This window comes from Canis lupus, chromosome 18, assembly GCF_011100685.1.
Source record: "Canis lupus familiaris isolate Mischka breed German Shepherd chromosome 18, alternate assembly UU_Cfam_GSD_1.0, whole genome shotgun sequence".
In the NCBI taxonomy this organism is placed as follows: Eukaryota; Metazoa; Chordata; class Mammalia; order Carnivora; family Canidae; genus Canis; species Canis lupus.
In genome coordinates this window covers 16,649,151-16,664,090 of record NC_049239.1, presented here as the reverse complement: position 1 = coordinate 16,664,090, position 14,940 = coordinate 16,649,151, and the positions used below count along the sequence as shown (strand labels likewise).

General features: G+C 37.0%; 1 protein-coding gene across 1 annotated transcript in view; it reads right to left on the bottom strand.

Moving 5' to 3' along the window:
• RELN (reelin) overlaps positions 1-14,940 on the bottom strand; it is a 481,015-nt gene that overhangs the window by 372,120 nt on the left and 93,955 nt on the right.

Here is a 14,940-nt window from a genome sequence, read left to right as displayed (position 1 = left end):
TGACTTCCACTGTTTTTGACAAGAAGCAAGCAGTCACTCTTACTTACATTTAAGGTATCTTTTTTCACTGACTGCTTTTAGGGTTTCCTTTTTATCTTTGGTTTTTAGGTGTTCAACCAGTGGCTCTAGGTATGAATTTCCTTGTATTTAACATTGCTCAGGATTTTTTGAGCATTTTAAATCTTTCAATCAATGTTTTTCAATGAATTTGGAGAATTTTTGCCCATGATTTCTTTAAATATTTTTATGCTCACCTGTCACTCTCTTCTGGAAATCCTGTTATTCATATTTTAGAACACTGGCCCACAGTTGTCTTAAGTTTTTCTTTAAACTTTGTCCTATTTGAACTGCAGATTGAATGATTTCTATTAATTTGTTTTCAAGTTCACTGAGTCCACTGCCTAAATAATATGGTGTTAAGCTCAACCAATGAACTTTTCAGTTGTACTTTTCAGTTCTAGAATTTCCATTAGCCCTTTTATTATTGTTTCTATTGACCTATTAAGAGTCTCTCCATATTAAACTAAGACCATGTTTTCATTGAATGCCTTGAACATATTTTCCTTTAGTTCTTTGTACATTTTTACAATGGCTGCTTTAAAGTTTTTGTTAAAGCCAATATCTGGGCAATCTCAGGACTAGTTTCTATTGACTGCATTTTTTTAAACCATGAGTCCTATTTTCCTATTTATTTCCATATATAAATTGTCGGTGATACCATGTAAAGACTCTGAATTCTGTATTTCTCTCTGAAGAATTTTGATTTTTGTCTAGCAGGCAGTTCAATTACTGACTATCTTAAGTTGTGTAAGCTTTGTTTTATAAAATCTTTGTTAGGACCGATCTATATCATGCCCAATGGATTTCCTAAGTCCATCTAACTTGGCAGGATTCAGCATCTAAACTCTATCATCCTTGAGGATCCTCGTCAAGGATTCATGATTCTAGAGAAAGTCTTGTTCTAGATTATGTCCTTGACCCTAAGGAATGGCCTTTCTGGTCTTCCTGGTATCTCAGCTGGATGCCCACAGTGTATCAACAGGATCCCCTCACTCTGGCTAGGCCAGAACTTCAATGTCCTCCAGCACTACACACCCTCTACTATCCATATTCTGTTTCCATTCCTGGATGAGCCTCAGTTTGGTCTCATTCTGCACTCATGCAGCCCATCTGCCAACCAAGAAATCATCAGCAATTTCCACAAAACTGGTGGGGTTCTTCCTCTGAAAAATTCCCTCCCGATTCCCTATTCCACAGATACCTCCCAATTCACCTGCCCCAAACTCTGATCTCTGCCTCCTCATTTCAGCAGGTCTAGTGCTTGTACTCTAGCTACTGCTCCGTACATAGAGGCAGAAAGCTGAGGTAATCATGAGGCTCGCCTTCTGTCTTACATTTTCTGGTGTCCGTAAGCAAAAACAGTTTCCACATAATTTTGTCTGGTTTTAGGATTGATTATAGTGGGCTACTGAGTCCAATACCAGTACTCCATTATGGCTGAAATGGAAATGCTTCAGAGTTAAACTGAGTACTCAACTAAATAACTCAAAGTGGCTTCTTGTTCTTCTTTACTTTTGAACTCCTTTTATAACTCCTTTTATGTTGTAAGTAATCCTCATCTATGGTTTTGCTTTCTGAGGTTTCAATTACCCACAGTCAACTGTGATCTGGAAGCAGATGATCATCAGAAGGTCAATAGTGGCCTAATGCTATATCACAATGCCCATGTCATTCACCTCACTTCGTCTCATCACATAGGCATTTTATCATCTCACATCATCACAAGAAGAAAGGGTTAGTATATATAATAAGATATTTTGAGAGAGAAAGAGACCACATTCACATATATTTTTATATATGTGAATATATGTGAATATACAATATATGTAACAATGTAACATATATTGTTATAATAATTCTATGTTATTTTTAGTTATTCTTAATCTCTTACTGTGCCTAATTTATAAATTAAACTTTATTATAGGTAAATATGTATAGAAAAAACATAGTACTATAGGGTTTAGTACTCTCCACAGTTTCAGGTATCCACTGGGGGTCTCAAAATGTATCTTCTATGGATAAGGGAGGAGTACTGCATCTCAATAGATTTTTAACTGGGGAAATTTAAATTACAAATAAACAACAACCAAATATATTTTTATTTCTTATCATTCCAACTGTTTTCAACAATATACAGAACACATGCACCATACAATGCCTAACCACCAGAAACTTATTTTCAAATTAGGCTATAATTACCATATTAGTATAAGACAGTCACAGATTTTTAGGTCTATGGCTTCAAAACAAGAATAACAACCTTGTCTCAGTGACTTCCTCAATTTATTGACATACTACCATCTGTGGAGTGAAAGAGTAGAGTGGCAGCAGTGAGTGAGCTGACCTATCAAGCTGACAACAGCCAAGGATCACAGAGAAATCCTATGGGAAATACTTTTATTTTAGGTATCAGTCATAAAGTACGGCTAGATTAAAACTGAGAGAAGGAGGATAAATAAGCAAAACAACATTTTAGCAACCACTCTATCATTCTAATAATATCAACTCATCTTGGAAGGGTGCATAATTCTGGTGTTATAGTCTGGCTTACTCATTTGTATATTACAACATTTCTGTGTTGCAAACTAGGGGATTGATAAGAGGCTTTCAATACTAGAGTCCATCTTAGAAACGATGCATCCATTTTTACTATTAAAAAATCAATGAGATATAATGCTAATTCAATCATTTATTATTTATATTCTAATACTACATGAATAACATATAAACATAACTTTGAAGAGAAATTTCAAATGTTTTAGGAGACCACATTTTGAAATACTATCTAAATATTAAATACAGGTTAGTACTATATTTAATACAAACTTATTTTATTTATGTTACTTATGTTAAATGTTACATTGTTAATGTTACATATTAATTGCAATCTAAGCAAACTTAGAATGCCTTGTTAAAATTACCAGGTGGATATAAACCTGTGACTTCTCAAATGACCACAGCAAAAGAAAATATATACTAGACTTAGGAATTTTTTCCAAGCATAGTCTGGAAATGTCAAAGATTGCAACAATTAAAACTCAAAACCCTGAATCTCTCCTTCATAATTGATGAATGCAAATCATCTTGGGAGCTTCTAAATGAAATTTCCTTGGAGTAAGGTGATTCTGAAGAGATTCAAGAGACTTAGGGCATAATTCATATTTTAAGTACAATGTGAGAGGCAACCCCCAAAAGTCAATGCAACATCACATAAAAGCCACTTTCTAGCAAGCATTTTTGCAGAAGCATTCTAAAGACAACATAACTACACGAATTCCCACAGTAACCAAGATGTTCTTGTTGCAGGAGAGCTATTTGTTTGTTTGATTATGTACTCCTCAGGGACTATTGATTCTAGTTTCTGTCTCACTTTCTTTAACAATTGGCCATTACTGATACTTTCTTAGGATTAACTTGTATAGAATGACTGAAAGAAAGGCATTTCATTAGGGATTTAATTAAGATGAAATGTCAGAATATATTTTTTATCCCCCCCAAATATATGTTTGTTTCATCCTCTAAATACATATATCTGTGGAAGGTTATATGCAAGGGCAACCTCTCGAAGGACAAAGATGTGGAGCACTAATGTTTGGATTTACTCTATTCTGAACACAAAGAATGTAAATGACTATTTTCCTTAATCACAGTGACTTTCTGTTCCTCCAAAAGTATTTATTTGATTATAAGCTTTTATTCATGCTTAAGTAGATATTGAAGTGCAAAATATTATCAAATATAAGTTATTACTATTATTTTTTATGGCTTTTGTACCATCTACTGATGTTAGTAATGTTTTATATTATAATTATACCGAGCATTAACAGGATAAACCCTGATGCATGGTTGATTTTATTTTCACTGTGGGAACTAATCTCTAAGAAGTTTAACAATGTTTGAAGAAACATACCATGTGATCACTACTGTTACCAGAAAATGTTTTTATTCAAAAGATGAAAAAATAATCAAATCATTTTAAAACTGAAAATTTTAATTATTAAAAAATGTCCTTGGTTAAAAAAATATTTCAGGCTTTAAAATAGAAATAAAAAATAAGTTACTTTTACTTATTGTTAAATACTTGAAAAATTCCTAGACATAGAAAATCTAACTCAAGATCACCAGCACCTCTATACTGCTATAATATACAGACATTCTTCAGGCTTTTTTGTACTTGATTTCACCCCTTTGACCTGCTGACTTCCTCATCCCTTCTGGAAATGCTCTCCTCCTTGGCCTCTGGGATACCCACTCACTTGGGTGTCTCCCACTCCGTAACTATCTTTTCTCAGGGTCTTTTCAAATTCCTGCCCCTCCCTTAAATATTAGTATACTTCAGAGTTTAATCCATTCCTCTCTTCTCTTTCCCTTCGTAGGGTGATCTTATCCAATCTATCTATGGCTTCATTTGCCATCTATGGAAAAAAGCTCATTCCCAATTTATATCTCAAACCAAAGACCTTCCCCTGAGTTTCTTATTGTTTCTTATTGAGCAGTTCCATTTGAATGCTCAACATGTCTGACTCAACTCATCATCCTTGATGTATTCCCTGTCAGAACAAAGACCACCACCTTTCTCTCAGGTCAGAAACCTGAGGGTTAACTCTGACCTGTAACCCTCCTTCAACTCCAACTTCCAAACCTCTAGATTCTATTTCCTTAATATCTCTTAAATAAATGTACTTATCTCCATGTTTTCCATCATCGTATTTGCTTACACTCATCCCTTCTTCTCTGGATTTCTATTAAAAGTATCCCTCTTCCATTCCTGCCCTTAAATCACTGATTCTCCATATTCTGTGATCCTTCTGAAATACAAATTGGTCATATGACTTCCCTGATGAAATATCCTTAAGTCTAGACTCCCTAGTCTGGTCCATAAGCTCTCTCTGGCTCCAGCATCTTCTCGGGATCCCATTTTCCATCTCCTTTCAAGCTATGCTAAATTTCTTCTAGTTATTCAAAAGTGCCACATTCTCTCCTGCCGTAAGCCTTGTCCAAGCTGGTCCTGCTTTCTGGAATGTCCCTCTCCTTCCCGATGCTTCAATTTCACACACACAAGTAAGCATCTTTTATGTTTTAGCTAAGAAGAAACTTTGTCCCTCTTATGTTCCCTTAGCATTTGTCCTTACACTGAGCTTTCAACAATGGCACAACCAGTTCCTCAGACTAGGACTTTGACTTCTTCAGCATTGTATCTCTGGTGTCTACTTTGATAAATACTTATCAAATTATTGAATACTTATCAACTATAGGTGTTTTTTTCTCTTCTTGTTCCAACTTTTTTTTTAATTTTTATTTATTATTTGTGATAGTCACACACAGAGAGAGAGAGAGAGGCAGAGACACAGGCAGAGGGAGAAACAAGCTCCATGCACCAGGAGCCCGACGTGGGATTCGATCCCGGGTCTCCAGGATCGCGCCCTGGGCTAAAGGCAGGCACCAAACCGCTGCGCCACACAGGGATCCCTTGTTCCAACTTTCAAGTACACATATCTCAAAGATCCTGAGAAATGACCCATCCAGTAATGTAACAGGAGTTTCTGCTTACGCTGAAAACAAGAGAAGGTGGAGATCACTAGAAACTCCCACCTAGAGTCTGCTAGAGGCTACTAGAGGTGGGTGAATAGGGCTCCTCCAACTGCAAAGTCTGACACATTAATGGAGATGCATGATGGAATTTCTTACTTTAAACATTTTAGCTCTAGTGTATGCGTCTAAATTACACAATCATTTGTGCCTAGGATGGAGACAGAATATTACAACACTAGAGCTCAGTAAAGAAATAATACTGAATTTATTTCCCTGTCTTCAGGTAAGGTGCAATTACAAAGCCCTTCTAAAAATATCCAAACGCTTGTCTCCAACAGAATATATGCTTCCAACAGATCAACACCAGGTTGATTTCTATTCTTAACTATTTCCCTACAGATGGGCAGATGATGAGGGTTTGACTCTCCTCTTGCTCAATTTCAAACACTAAACTTGAGGCCAAGTCCTAACTCTGGCTTTTATTGCAACGTGAACCTCAGGCTGAGACCCAAATGTTCAGTAAAGCAAAGGATAATGAACATGTCTAAACTATCTTGAATTTCAAGCCATCTAGAAAATATCATCAACCACATTCTCTTCAGACATGGAAAAGAGTATAACCTTAAGGCTGAGCTCTGGAGTTAGACCCAGATTCTATTCTCAGCTCATTTCCTATACAATTTTGGGCAAATTAGTCAAACTCTCTTAGCTTTCATTTCCACACAGATTATATCTTTTCTAAAGCATTTGAAATACAGTACTGAGCTAATACATGCAAAAGACTTAACAATATCTGATACAAATAGGTATTAGCTACCTTTAATAATATCCTTACCATTTCTTCCTCTTCTGTTTTACAAATCAGGCAGAGATAACTGCAATTAGCAAGGAGGAGGGAGGGGAAACTATGTCTTGGTTTTTCATGTTCTGATGTTTGTATTAAGTGCCATAGGATTGCCCACCATAGTGAGGGACTGAAACCATACTTCCATATTCCATCAGAAGGATTATGTACCACATGCAAGACTCTTGCCAAAACATTTGTCTCATTTTGACTCAAAGGGCAAAGAATGACCTGCCAAAACACCAAATCAATGCTTCCTGCAACATGTGAATTTCTCTGACAGGTGTCTGCATTCCAAACACTGACCAGGCCAACAGTAGCTAGAACAGATGGCCCAGTTGGCAACATACGCATTTTTATTATTTTGCAGTTTCCCACAGGTGCTAGGAATAGGTAGGATAATGCAGTGTTTTCTAATGTTTTGATGACCTTGACTTCTGTCTTTCCCACGGGCCAATTTTGTTTTGGGCATATATCTAATTTCTAACATTTGACAAGTGAAGACACTGATAGACACTTTTCTAAAAACTGATCTTCCACACATATAATCATACAGCTGGCTCCTTCCCAGATATCAAAATCTCCTTTCCTATCTATAGGAAATTGAGCCATTTTTCCTATCTATATATCATGGCAATGTTTATCAAAATATCACAAAAAACTGCTTATAACCATTTTCCAAAAGCTGGGGTTTGATACTATAGTGTATTTAAACAACACATTCATCCTTTAACTGAAATGAAAAACTACACTCCTTCCCAATAGCAGCCAGGGCTGAGCTTACTTGTTCTTCATCTATGTTACTTCTACTGTTCATCCAACAGATGGCTGATTTAAGAAGCAGGAAATTTTAACATCCACCATCACAAGCAGAGAGGTGGCATAGCACATCTAAGTAGAAAAGCTTACACATCCTAGGTGTAATTCATAAGTAATTTTATTTAGAACCTGAAAAAAATATTTAAAACACAGGTTAGAACTTTATACATGCAAATACTTCACATCTTTTTAAAGCTCTTTTTAGCTATTCTTTTATTTTTAGCTCACTTGTGATGTAGATCATGAATCATTATCATTATAAAGCTACTCTTTCAAATGGAAAAAAATTAAGGCACCAATAATTATAGGCTGCATATATACAATGTCCACTTCATTAGTCAAAATTCAGTGGAATTCATCTCTTACCATCATCATTATTATCATCATCTTTGTTATCAGCAGCATTGCATATAGTAGCTAGGAGCACAATGGTTAAGAGCATGAGCTCTAGAAAGTGAGATGTAGGTTCAAGTTCTTGCTCTTTCTCTTCTTAGCTGTAGGACCTGGAACTATTAGCTTAATTTTCTGAGCTTCCATGTCTTCATGCAGGGACATAATAAACAGTAAATATATTTCGCCTGTTATTTACCAGTTAGTTCTCACTAACTCACCAAGGCCTCTCTCATCTTAAACAAATGAATCAATTCTCCCCCATCTTCCTCTAGCTACTGTTCTCCTACTCTCTTTCATTTTTTAACTTCCTGCTAAGTGTTCAATTCATCGTAATTTGGCTTCTGTTCCTACTAAAACTGGTCTTAGTAAGGCTACCAACCAGCATTTCTCATTGCTAAATCTAACTGAAACTTCTCATCCCTCATCTTCCTTGACTTCTGATCCTGTTGATCACATTGTCCTTAATACCCTCTCCTCCTTCGATTTCTGTGGTAATCCTTTCTCTTTGCTTTGTTTCCTACTTCCACCTGCTCCTTCTGATTTCCCGTAAACTCCTTCTCCTCAACAGAGCCTTAACTGTTGGCATCATCAACACCTGCTTTAGACTCTTTCTGGTTCAACAAACATGACCCTTTTTCATCTATCCCTGCTTAATTCTTCAGCCTGAAAAAAAAAAAAAAATCTTCAGCCTGAGCCTTATCCACATACTCCTTTTTCTGCCTTTCTCTGGACCCTTCACACACTGACCGACCTGAAGTACCCCGAATACATGATATTGTATACTGTTTCACAGTCTTACACACATCATTTCTTCTTTTTCTTTCATTTCTCTTCTTTGTAATGTTCAAAATTTTGTTCTTCAATTTTGTCCTCAAAACTCAGTTCAAGCAATACCTCCTTCTCCAGCCATCCTAAATAAGGCAGCCTATTTCTGAGTGAAAAAGTCATCTTTGATATTCCATCCTCAAGAGATAACTTCATAGAATAGAGACAAATTTCACCATGAAGCTCTACCCAAATCGCAGAATCATGAACAAATAAACGATTGTTGTTTCAAGCAACTAAGTTTTGGGTGGCTTGTTAGACAGCAATAGATATACAAAACACCCCCATCTTACTAGATTATAAACTTCTCAGAGGCAAAATCATGTTGAATATTGTATTCAAACCAAAGCTCCCATGAATGAATCAATCAATCAATTAACTAACCAACTAACCAATCAACTAATCAATCAGCATTCCCTGGTTCATGAAGCTCCCAAGAATGAATGAATGAATCAATCTACCAGTTAATCAATCAATCACCCAACCAACTAACCAATCAGCCTCAATCAATCAAAATTCCCCAAATTTAGTATTTTCCCCCTTGTTTTAATTGTTTCTTTGAACCAAAGAACAAGGGAGGCAACAAACTGAGGGAAATGGAGAGATAAATGAAAAAACTAATGCTACTCAAATTCATGTCCACAGAGAGACCTTCCAATCTAACGTGCTAGCTCTGATCTGCTTCTATGGCCACAGTCTCACTTCCTCTAGTCACTGCTATATATTTTCACTCAGATGTATCCACTTCCAAGACCTCAAACTGAACTTTTACAAATCCTCCAAACTAAGGCCCCATTTGATCATTCTAGTTATATTACAACCATTATTCATTTTCTAAGTCCCATAGTTATCTTTGACGTCTCTCTTCATTTCTTCATCAATATATCCAGTCTCTATTTACTACCAATTTAGTTTGGCTACTTTTTTTTTTTAATTCATCACTTCCTTTATTATTTTTTAAAGGTTTTATTTATTTATTCATGAGAGACACACACAGAGAGGCAGAGACAGAGGCAGAAGCAGGCTCCCTATGGAGAGCCCAATGCAGAACTCGATCCCAGGACCCCAGGATCATGACCTGAGCTGAAGGCAGACACTCAACTACTGAGCCACCCAGGGTCCCTTCATCACTTCCCTTAAAATCCTTCTATCTAGTTTATTTCAAATTCTCATCATCCTCACTCCTGGATTACCCTAATAAATTTCTAAATATTTTATGTAAATTTTAAATGCCCTACCTTTAAATGTATCGAGAGCTTTATAGCTGCATTTCCAAGTCACAGGTGTGTCCAAGCTGAAGCTCTTTTTTTTTTTTAAGCTCTTTTTATAAACTAAATAATGTTCAAGTAATTAGGTCATTGTTAAAAAATGGTGATTATTTTAATAGCCATTATGCTCTTCCAAAAAGAAGTTATATTTGTAAGGGTGAAAGTAAGTAAATATTAAAAATAATTTCTGTTAATTGAATACATATTAGAGCCTATTATTTAATGAGTTTTTACCATGGCAGTGCCATGAGAATAGGTGATAAATGATGTCTGCAATGAAGAAGCAATTTAAACTTGTTTTTGTTAGTCTTAAAACCAAAATGAAATAAATAGGCAAAAGGAAATGAAAAAAAAAAAAAAAACCCAAGTTGGAATGCCATCTCTTTGGTATTCATAAGTCCAACCTCTGTTAATAGGATAGGGAATTCATTATCCATATCAAGAGGAAATGGACAAACATTTTATGCCTGATAAGATTTTTTTTTCTTTATGCATCAAAGTCTTTAAAAGATATCCAACTGAAAGATATTTTTCATCATGGGAAGTTTGGAGAAGGGATTTATCCATATGCTAAAATCTACCAAAGCTATTTCCTGAGTCTGTACTAACAGAAGCTAACCCCAATTAGCCTTTTTCAATCAAGGGATTATCTTTCATGTACAAAGCAATGCACATCTTGATTTTAAGCTATGGTGAGTTATTTGTTTTGTAGGAATATAAAAGTCATTTTGATATTCACAACAAAACCTAATTCTAATTAAGTAAATCCTATAATGTTATAATCTTATCTAGGAAACAGCTATGAGATAAGAATAGCTGTTTATGAACTAACAATTGTGATAACAATTAAGGTCACCTAAACTTATCACTCCCTAATGTAATGTCATTATTTTTACATCATTGTAAGGACATATCACCAATGACAAGACTATACCTACAATGTAGCTATCTTCAAAATAGATGCTACAGAGTTCATACTACTCAGCTGCCACTTTGAACTCATTTGCTAGCAATCTAGTGGAGATACAAAGTGGACAAGGAGAAATTAAGAGCAGAAAGAAATAAATATACTAGCAAGATAATACAAATAAAAATAATACAAAGAACAGTACAAGATGATTTTTCTGCTTCATGCAAGTGTTTCTATCCAGATTACTATCAAGGGTCTTTACTAACTAATCAGCAGAATAGTTATTCTAAAACCTCTGCTTGTTCTCATCTCTGGGTCCTGGCAAATGATTTAATTACCAAAGACAAAGCATGTCAGTTGTGACACAAGGTAGTTAAAGAGCTGAAACAGAGGTTGGGGGAATTCAGAATTCACTTCCAACTTCACTGGATTTGGAACTTCAATATTTGGCACCCCAGACAACTTCACCATATTGGCACTGGGGGATTAACTCCTGTGAAGAAGAATGGGTTAGTTGAATCCCCTATGATGGGTGGGTCTAGGTGAACAGAAGAAAGCTGCCTCACCATTGTACCTGAAACAATGCAGAAGGGAAGAGTCTGCTCCTGATATAGTTATAAAAAAAAAAAAAAAAACCCAAAGGTGAGTTGCAGAAGAAAAGTTATAAGAAAAAAAACAAAGATATGTTGCATTAATGGGAGGACACTAACTCAAATACTGGCAACGAAAGTGAAATTATGTAGAGCAGAGCCAAAGTGCTAATTGACTGAGGCAGTTGAGATGGGAGGCAGGGAAGTAGGACTAAGCATTGGATATTGTATGAGTAAGAAGTTCCTGTGGTCAGACATGAGATCAACATAGTCTAGACAAGAAGGACATTCACAGGTCACACAGAGGAGGTACTCTGCCTTTGCTGTAATTAAAGTGTTTCAGGGTATACCTGGGAATCACTGGTGGAAAAAGAGATGGATGCTTGGATTTAATCAAACGGCACCAGGGCTGGGAAATATCTTCTGTTTCCTTACCTTTGCCTTTGACATTCTCAGAAGAATTCTGAGAAGAACATGTTCAGTTTTCATCTTACGCACAGACACAGAATAGCAAAATTACTAGGGTTGAACTAGTCAGAGGGTTCTGGAGAAAACTCTCAGTGGCACGGATTAACTTAGTGTCTTTTGTTCCAGAAGCTAGTGGAAAAACACAGACTAGCTTCAGACCTCCAGTGTGTTCACTGCCTTATCCTGCCCTGTAAAGGTTCTCTGCAGCTTCCAATATCCTAAACATAACAAGAGTTCTAACATCACCTTCTGGACTGTCCCAAAATCTCATACAAATCTTCTTTCCCCTAATAAAATTCCCAGGCCTCCCAAACTAACATGATCTGAACTCTCCTGTACCAGCTCATCTAAGAAAAAGATATAACCTGGGAACCTGGAATCAAATGTGTTTATGGAGTGAAGATACAGTGATACCTAGGGAAGAATCACAGGGAACTCCTGCAGGTCTCTCAACTCACCTCGGAACTCCAATGCCTCCTCCCACAGATGTGGCTTGGGCCAGGACCTCTGATATTTGGCTGTTGAAAGCCACAGAGGATCCCAAAAGCTGAAGCAGAAACTCCTTTCCTATTTATATTTCCCTGATGTTAGTATATTGGTAATATTTGTCAGGGCCTAATCTCAACTAATAATTTACAACTTTTCTAACAACCGCTTATTTAACATCATGCCAAAGAGATGCCATCTAAATCCATTCATCCATTGATGGAAATTTAGGTTGTTTCCATAACTCTTATTGTGAATAATGCTATAATGAACATGGGTGTGCAGATAACCCCTTGAGATTCAAACTTCGATTCCATTGGATATCTACCCAAAAATGGAATTGTTAGATAAAATAGTAAATCTATTTTTAATTTTTTGAAGGCCTTCCACACTGTTTTCCATGGTGGTTGCTCCAATTTACCCTCTACCAACAGTGCATGACTCCATATCCTCACCAACATTTGTCCTTTATTTTTTTTTATAATAGCCACCCTAACAGGTGGGAAATGATATCTCATCATGGTTCTGATTTGCCTTTCTCTATGAGTAATGATGAGCACTTTTTAATGCCATTAACATTATTCATTCTTAAAAAAAAGAAAATCCTGTCATTTGTGACAACATGGATGGACTTGGAGAGTGTTACATGAAATGAAATAAGCCAGACACAGAAAGACAAATACTACATGATCTCATCTAACTATGGATTCTAAAACAGTCAAACACAAAGCAGAGAGTAGGATGGTAGTTACCATGTCTGGAGGAGGGGGAAATGGTGAGGTGCTTGTCATAGGCCATGAAGTTTCAGTTATGCTAAGTAAGTTCTAGAGATCTAATGTAGTAAAGAAGATACTCTGGCAGAGCCATTGCTAGCCTGTTTTTGGCCTCTGTAGAAAACAGAAAGACACTCCTTCTGGATGGATGAAGCCCCATGGCCCCACAGCTTGGTAATCCATGGGTGTTTTCTCTTGGGAAACAGCTCCGCACCAAAGCATGAGACTTAGCAAGCACATCAGATTTCAGCCCCAGTTGTCAGGAGGCTTTGTGTAAAGCACAAATGTACAGTCATTCACAGCAGCTCTGTTCCCCAGTTTCCAGCCACTTGTCCTGTCTCTGGATGACTGTTACTGACCTACCCTTATCACCCTAGCTTTCTGGTTCCCAGATCCTGGAGTGCCTTGACATTCTCACTTGGCCTGCTGGCCATGACCTGCAAGCCATGACCTCAACATACCAAAAACTCATGAGTTGCAGCTTCTTGTTCTGATCTCCTGTTACCCTGCAATGATTTATGATAAGAGAGAAAATGCAGAGGCCAAAACATAATTATACAGGCTTATATTTATCCAGAGTGATAATGTCAGGAGTGAAGAGGCAGTTTAAGCCATCTTTTAACCAATCTATGTACTAAGATCCCAGACTTCTTTCAAAGGTGAAAAGTCTATACTTCACGTCATGTAAGTAAAATGCTCTTGCTTTTCTGATTACACACCTTCAGGAGGCTATTAGCTTTGCTGGCAGCCCTGGAGCTACATGAAAATGCTGGTAGCAGGAAGGCAGCTGATTTCACCCATTAACAGTGGAGGATTGAGGGGCATCACCTTTATTTCTCTTCTGAGAATGCTTCTAAGAATTTAACGCCTAACTTAAGAGCTAAAGTGTACAACTCATGGGATGTGTGAAAAGCCACATAAAATTGTATTCTTCTGAGAGTCAAGAGGGTTTAGAGAGGAAAGGCCTGGTGTAAGGCTATGGAAGGAGACTTCTTGCTTTTCCCACTCTGTAGGCACTACTGACAGGGCCAGGTTTATAGGGAGTCAGACACTCCTCCAGAAGATAATACATCCTTCTAGGGGTTATATTAATGTTTCCACATGACAGGGACAGACTAAGAAAGAAAGAAAAAAAGGCAGACAGACAGAGGAAAGCAGGCAGGCAGAGACATGGAAACTATAAATGGGAACAGCACTGTGAAGACTGGTAAAGACTCAGTCAAATGGTAAGATTTCTGTTATCTACAAAGACTCAAATACTTCCCTGTTAAAGAAGACACTCTTAAGACACACACTCTGAAGTCTTTGTCTAATGATCTGAAACAAGACACATTTTCCCAGCTTCCTCCAAGTAGGTGGCACAACACAATAATTTGTGTCAGCTAAAAACGTAACCTCTCCAACACTGATTTACCTGGCACACTTCGTGTAGACTTCTCTGTAGACTTCTCTGAGATATGGCCAACTAGTTATCACCAATTCAATATTTTTTCAATTTCATGACCTTTTTACTAATGCACTCTTCAATTCACTCATATTCCTTTGACCTCACTCCAGTCCCTCCCATGGCACATTTGGCAATAGTTTTCCCACACTGCTTGTCACCATGCCTGTGGTTTGCTCTCTCCATGTCTTTGATGTCCTGCAGTTATACCTCTGTCTTAGGCCTTCTTAAGAACACACACACAGATATTTTTAAAAGGTTTTTCTTACCAGTTAAGCAAGAGTCTCATCTCATTTCACCTCATTGCAGCTCTAGTACAATGTATCTACAAAACTGTAGAAGATTTTCTTTTGATTCACCCTATGAGACCCTATGATAAGGGAGACACCAAGGCCCTTTTGGTATCTGAGCCACCAAGCACCCTGGATATTTAAATGCTACAGAAAATGGTGTGGTCCTTGAGTTCCATTCTCTCTGAATCAAAAGGTAGGGAGTAGTAACTGAAAGTGGAATTCCATCAAAGTCTTT